Source organism: Amphiprion ocellaris, chromosome 5 (assembly GCF_022539595.1).
Source record: "Amphiprion ocellaris isolate individual 3 ecotype Okinawa chromosome 5, ASM2253959v1, whole genome shotgun sequence".
NCBI lineage: Eukaryota > Metazoa > Chordata > Actinopteri > Pomacentridae > Amphiprion > Amphiprion ocellaris.
In genome coordinates, this window is record NC_072770.1 from 29,607,965 (window position 1) to 29,615,852 (window position 7,888).

Below are 7,888 nucleotides of genomic sequence, written 5' to 3' on the forward strand. Positions count from 1 at the left end.
CCAACAGAGTGTCAGAGTGACAATTTAAAAGCTGAAGTCAAGGATCTCACTTTCTGTAACTTTACTTGAAGGTATTTCTGTAGAAACATAGAATAATTAAAGTGAGAAAAACAAGGCAAATTATATACACGTTTATATACACATTTCTGCTCGAATTTGCAACAAAGGAGAAATATCTATCCACAGTTTAAAACATTCTCATATTTAAGAGAAATGTAGCACTTTAATCAATAATCCAATGATTGTCATTGGAAATACGCACTGACATTACAGTGTGACAAAACTGAGTATGTGCCCCTGGTTTGCACAACAACCTCCATGGCCCTCCCACCTCTAATGGATCTGGTACCACTGGTATATGTGTTATATATGCCATGATATATATATATATATATATATATATATGGCATGCCGTTTAGGAAATTATATATATATATATATATAAAATCTAGAATTCTGAATATATTGAATGAAAGTCGGAATATATTGAATGAAAGTGTTCAGACTTTCATTCCATATATTCAGATTCTCATTCCATATATTCAGAGTTTCATTCAATATATTCAGAGTTTCATTCAATATATTCGGATTTTCATTCCATATATTCAGACTTTCATTCCATATATTCCGACTTTCATTATATATATTCCGACTTTCATTCTATATATATATATATATATATATATATATATATATATATATATATATATATATATATATATATATATATATATATATATATATATATATATATATATATATATATACATATAGCTATCACATGTAATAGCCATTACAGGCGAGGGAGGGATGTACACAGTACATCCCTCCCTCAGCTGATGCGACTGCAGCCTGTGAACTCATCCACATTGAAGCGTCCCAGCTGCAAACATCTCACCCTCAGTCTCTTATCATCATCTCAGGAGACTTTAATCATGCATCGCTCTCTGCCACTCTCCCCACGTTCACCCAGTACGTGACCTGCCATACCAGACACAATAAAACCCTGGACCTGCTGTATGCAAACATCAAGGATGCATACAGCTCCTCCCCCCGCTGGGCCACTCAGATCACAACCTGGTGAGACTGCAGCCCATTTACATACCTATGGTGAAGAAACAACCCCCCACCATCAGGTATGTGAAGAAGTGGTCTGACGAGGCCACTGAGGTGCTGCAGGACTGCTTTGAGACCACAGACTGGGATGTGCTGTGTGGTCCACATGGGGAGGACATTGATTCACTGACTGACACTATTACGGACTACATTAAATTCTGTGCAGAGAACATCGTACCGACCAGGAAAGTACTGTGTTTCTCTAACAGCAAACCCTGGGTGTCCCTGGAACTGAAGGCCCTGCTGAAGGAGAAAAGGAGGGTTTTTGGATCTGGGGACAAAGAGGAGCTGAGGAGGGTGCAGAAGGAGATAAAGACGAAGATCAAGGCGGACAAGGCCAGCTACAGGACCAAGATGGAATCTTACCTGCAGGACAATAACACAAGGGAGGTCTGGAGAGACCTGAGATCCATCTCTGGTTCCAGCAGAGGCCATGAGAGGGGAGCTGCAGCAGGAGGCCGGGAGTGGATCAATGAGCTGAATCTGTTCTTTAAGAGATTTGACTCTGCTCCCACTCCTCCCCCCTCTCATCAAAGCACCGACCAGCCAACTCCTTCTTCACACCTCAGCTCTCTACCACCAACACCACCACCTCTCCTCCATCCTCCACCACCTCCGGACTCTACATACAGCCCCATCACCCCTCCTTGTCTCACCCCCCACCACCACCATCACCCCTCCCCCTGCCACCCTCCTAAATATTATTACTACTGTTCTATTATTATTTTATTTCTACTACTACGTCTATTGCTACATAAACTGCTGTAACAATGTGAATTTCCCCTGGCGTGGGGAGAAATAAAGGACTTATATATATTGCCATGTGGCAAAACCTAAATGCCAGATGGCAAACCAGAAATGCCATGTGGCAAAATGAAATGCCAGATGGCAAACCAGAAATGCCATGTGGCAAAATGAAATGCCAGATGGCAAACCAGAAATGCCATGTGGCAAAAGGAAATGCCATGTGGCAAAACCGAAATGCCAGATGGCAAACCAGAAGTGCCATGTGGCAAGACCGAAATGCCAGATGGCAAAAATGCAACGGCACATGGCAAACCTGAAACGGTATATGGCAAGGATGATGGCGTGTGGCACTGTATTCCACTGGTAATGGCGTATATAATGTCACTGGTCACAATCAACCATGTGGCGGTGGTGGATAAGTAGAGGAATTAAAAATGGCGTGTACTGAGTTTCAATTCTGAGTCATCTCTCTGCAATCTCTCATCTTTCACCTAAGAAACCTCTAAAACTGTGTCATTGTTGACATGGAAAAATACACCAACGACGCCCCCTACTGGCAGATATCTGACCGTGTGAAAGAAGCACAGTTTTTTCATACAGCGGATATTTCAGTGAAAAAATAAGTATCATCTGTACATACACGCAAGGCCTGTCCCTGCCTTTATTAGTAATATTATTACTACCAATCGCTGTAGAATTGGTAGATGTGGTGCAAACTGTGTGGCTTATATTTCACAAGTGAAACTGTATATGGCTGATTTCAAAATTAAAAGAATGTCTTTATGACCCTTGGAAATGACATGCAACTGTAACAGTTTTAATATAGCGCTATTAATAATGTACAGTCGTTCATAAAAAAACAAAAGTGCAAGCATACGTCTTGCGATTGCACACACACACACACACACACACACACACACACACACACACACACACACACACACACACACACACACACAGTATATACAGTGTATAGACTATTAGGGCATATGGCCGGTTAAGGCTAGGCTGGCTCCGGTGTCTAACACGGTTAGCCTAGCCACCTAACACGGCCTGTGACGTTACGGTACTCATCGGCGGTCATACGTGTACAGACGTCAGTGTGAGAAACATAAAAAATATAGTAAACCTAAATCGCACTGCACGTAAATCAAAAGCACATTGCATGACAGTATTTTGTGACTAGCGTCAACAATGATTAGTCACACAATTTCGCCATATACCAATCCTGAGTCTGTCATAAGCCACTGCTGAATGCCATATGGCAAAACCGCTCGGCCATATGGCAAAAGCCATTTTGCCATATGGCAAAACCGCTCTGCCATATGGCAAAACCGCTCGGCCATATGGCAAAAGCCATTTTGGGATCTCGCTGTCTCTCCAGCAGAGACTCTGTTCTCCTCGTTTGGATTAATTCTGATATAATAACTGTTGGTTTATTTATCGGTGGAGCAGCAGACAGTTTTCCTGCCCGTTGGCTTGTTTTAACCAGTTTTCTACCTTCGGCTGATTCTACCAGCAGACACTGAAAGGACTCTAATAGTTCGGTAAGTAAATGTTTATTTTCGTATCGGTGCCGCTTTTAATACACTTTATATGCAGCTTTAGTGTCAGATGTAATGTGTGCCATGCACTCCAGATGTTGGTGGAGTTTGTTTCAGTGTGTGTTGACCAGAGAAGAAAGTTAGCATAGTAAATATTAGCTTTAATGTTAGCGATGCTAACCGAGCTAGCTGCTCTGTAGTAGCCTGATTATAGCTAACGTAGCATCAAGCTAAAGTGTTGAGTTTCATGTAAAAAGCTGAAGTGTGTTGTGTTCCTGTAATGTGGTTCATTAAGTTCATAAAACTGTGCCTGGTTGACATTAATGTAACGTTCAGGAAACTTAAATGTGATTAAAACAGTAATGTTAATGTTCTAGTTGGTCATGCGTCTTAAGTTGGTCTCATTTGCGTTACATAGGGTAAATTTGACAGCCGTGTGGGTTTTCCTTGAAAAATGTCCATAATATTGGAACAACTGATCACAGCATAGTAAAAGTATATATATTCTGAAAGCTGTTTTCACGAGGAATTCAAATATGTACTTTATTTTTTTTCTAACTAGTACTGTGAAAGTTTTATTTTTACTCAAAAGAAAATTTTCGGGTCAAATTAAGTCCACTTTTCTAGTCAACATTACACCATTATAAAGCATACCAAGTGAAAATCTGATTACAGATTCAGATTCTACACATTTCAGAGATTACATACATATAAAAATCAATGATACACCTTACATGCAATGGAGTTCAACTACAATCTCATATTTACCTCTTTTCTATGCTGGTGCTTGCTACTGTAATAATGTGAACATGGTCCATGGAATACTATTGAATGTTCATTAGGTACAGCAAGTCAAGTTTATCATGTTTATGCATAAATTGTTTCCATACAGAGTGAAATTACAAAAACATAAAATTCTTAAGTTTTAGCCTAATAATAAACAGTTAAACAAAGACTTGTTTGAACTCGACTTTCATATCCACTCATTTATACCAACATGTATGATCAGTGTCAGTTCAACTTACTTATATAAGCACAAGTAACCAATTTCTCATTACCAACACCACAAGCCTCTATTAGTACTAGCTATTGCTACACAGTTCTGTACAATATCAAGGTCAGCACATCTAAACACAGCAGCACACAGGAGCTTCTGATATCTGAAAATTAACCAAAAAAGAAAGATGATTCAAGATAGTCATGCCTGTTAAAGAAAGATGATCAAAAGCCAACACCTCCTTGGTTAATGATAGTCTTACATGACTTACAGGAAATGTGTCAATTTTTTCCATCATGGCTGCACCAGCAAGTGAGAATGCAAGGGCATAGGGTACAGTACTAAGTGCCTGTGGTGACATCTGATGGCTGCTGCAAGCTTCACAGGGTCATTGCAATATTTAATCTCAGCAATGTCAAACTCCTAATGAAAGTTGCTTTGCTCCCGTGTCCCAACCGCCGTGTCCCAACCGCCTCCACCCTCATACCCGTCTCATTTCAGTACCAATATAATTCCATACAAGGCAGATATCTGTTGAAAAAATGCTAAAAGTTGATACCATGGACCTCAGGATTCATAAAAAAGACTAGGTCATATCATGCAAAAGAAAAAATATTTTTGCAAATTATGTAACATCTCCACCCTTTTAGGAGACCAGTGTATGACGCATGACCAGTTGTCAGTAATCAGCTTTAATTTGACACTAAAACAGACTCTGATAGTTTTAAATGACATCAGTTTCATTAATTTGTTGAAAATTGTCTCATTTGTTGTTGTGATGTTGCTGCTGATTCATTAGAAGCAGATGATCCGTGTTGAAGATACATTTAGTTCTAGTATCAGAAGTATAAGAAGGAAAATGGAAGTTTAGTTCTGCTACATCAAAGATGTCAGGATTAGAATAACTAAATGAGTCTTTATGCCTCAAACTTTATTTTTACAATAAAGAAATAATGAAATAATCACAGATAATAAAAAATATAAATAGCAGAGAAAACCTGAGAGAATAATTTCCTGAAAAGTCTGTAAAGGAAAAGCAACTTTTTTATCCTGAAAGATCAGAATCAGCTCCAACATCTGCATCTGACAGCATCAAGTCAACCAGAAAGAAAAAAAAAAGAAAATGACTTCTTTCCGATCACATCTGTTCCGCTGCTCACAGGCTGCTGCTGCTCACATTCTACACATTTATAGTCCACTTTTAAAAGTTCAGCAGACAGGTGCTCTGCTTTGGAGTGTGACGATGTCGTCGGTGATGTGGAGAGTGAAGTTTCCGTTTCACCCACAGCGTGCTTTAGGGCAGCCGGGTCGGACTTGATGTTTGAAATACTGACCAACAGCTCAGATTTAACTGTCTGTAGTTCCGTTTTGATGGATGTTAAATTTTCACTCAAAGCCGCCAGGAGCTGGGTCATTAAAATAACTGCCGTCTCGTTACAGAGTGAAAGTAGCAGTTCCTCCTTAAGGTCAGAGATTGCAGCATCTGAGGGCCTCTTCAAAAGAAGACGTAGTTGATGAAGGCATTCTGGAGCAGGACCAGAAAGACCACGACCAAGCAGCCTTGAGAGCTTAGGCAGCGTCTCCCTCAGGTGGGTGTCAACAGTGTTCACGGTCAGGTCTGTGGAAGTCCCGTCAAAAAATAAAACAGAAAAAAATCTAGATTATAAATCAACATGTAACCAAAGCACTCTGTGTATAATGCCATAGTATAGGATGTATTTCAGAAAATGTCAAAGTATAGTATACTTTTCAAGAATAACATAGTATGGCCTGTAGTTCATAGTATAGCATGTCGGCAAAAAAAAAACCAACTGATTATTATGTGGTTCAAAAAGTGCAAAATGATAGGATGTTGCCTAAAATTGTCATGTATGATATGTGGTTCAAAAAATGTCATAGTGCAGTATATTGTCAAAATATTGTTTTTCAAGAAAACGTCAGAGTATATGTCGTCTAAAAAATGCCATAGAATAATATTTCATTGCACAAGTAAAAGGATAGTAATTTTTAAAACTGTTCAAATTCTTATATGTTGCTAAAAAACAAAGAAAAACTAAAACAAAAAAAAAAGTCATAGTAATATGTCAATTTAAAAAGCCTATAGTATAGAGTGTCGCCCAACAAGCGTCATAGTATAGCATGTCGCTCTAAAAACTTCGTAGTATGGCCTTTGGTCCAAAAAACGTCATAGTATAGCATGTCGCTCTAAAAATGTCATAGTATAGCATGTTGCTCTAAAAATGTCATAGTACAGCATGTCACCCAAAAAATGTCATAGTATAGCATGTCGTCCAAAAAACATCATGGTATAGCATGTCGCTCTAAAAACATAGTATATCCTTTGGTCCAAAAAACGTCATAGCATAGTATGTCATCTAAAAAACATCATGGTATAGCATGTCGCTCTAAAAATATTATAGTATAGCATGTCGCTCTAAAAACGTCATAGTATAGCCTTTGGTCCAACAAACGTCATAGTATAGCATGTGGCTCAAAAAACGTCATAGTGTAGCATGCCGCTCTAAAAACGTCATAGTGTAGCATGTCGCCCAAAAAACGTCATAGTATAGCATGTGGCTCAAAAAAAGTCCGAGTATAGCATGTCACTCTAAAAACGTCACAGTATAGCCTTTGGTCCAAAAAAACGTCATAGTATAGCATGTCGCTCTAAAAACGTCATAATATAGCATGTCGTCCAAAAAATGTCATAGTATAGCATGTCCCCCAAAAAACGTCATAGTATTGCATGTCGCTCTAAAAAGTCTTAGTATAGCATGTCACTCTAAAAACATCATAGTATAGCCTTTGGTCCAAAAAAACGTCATAGTATAGCATGTCGCTCTAAAAACGTCATAGTATAGCATGTCGCTCTAAAAACGTCATAGTATAGCATGCCACCCAAAAAAACGTCATAGTATAGCATGTCATCCCAAAAACGTCATCGTATGGCATGTCGCTCTTGAAACGACACTGTGTCGAAAAAAATGCGATTTTTCAACATGTTGTAAAAACGTGCCATATCATGAAATAATGTAAAGGAGGCCATGAAAAACACTCCAGAAAGGTTTTCTTTGAAAAAAAATCCTCATGAATTTTGGTGCAAAAAAAACGCCATAGTATACTATGTGAAAAAAATGCGATTTTTCAACATGTTGTAAAAACGTGCCATATGATGAAATATTGTAAAGGAGGCCGTAAAAAACACTCCAGAAAGGTTTTCTTTGAAAAAAAAGATCATCATGAATTTTGGCGCAAAAAAAACGCTATATATGTTGAAAAAAAAACGCGATTTTTCAACATGTTGTAAAAACGTGCCATGTCATGAAATAATGTAAAGGAGGCCATGAAAAACACTCCAGGAAGGTTTTCTTTGAAAAAAAGATCATCATGAATTTTGGCCCAAAAAAACGCCATACTATACTATGTCGAAAAAAAATGCCATTTTTCAACATGTTGTAAAAGCGTGCCATATGATGAAATAATG

General features: G+C 38.5%; 1 long non-coding RNA gene across 1 annotated transcript in view; it reads right to left on the reverse strand.

The window, feature by feature from the left end:
- The window catches only part of LOC129348952 (uncharacterized), a 74,258-nt gene that overhangs the window by 59,821 nt on the left and 6,549 nt on the right, over positions 1-7,888 (reverse strand). The gene's annotated exons all lie outside the window — the stretch shown is intronic.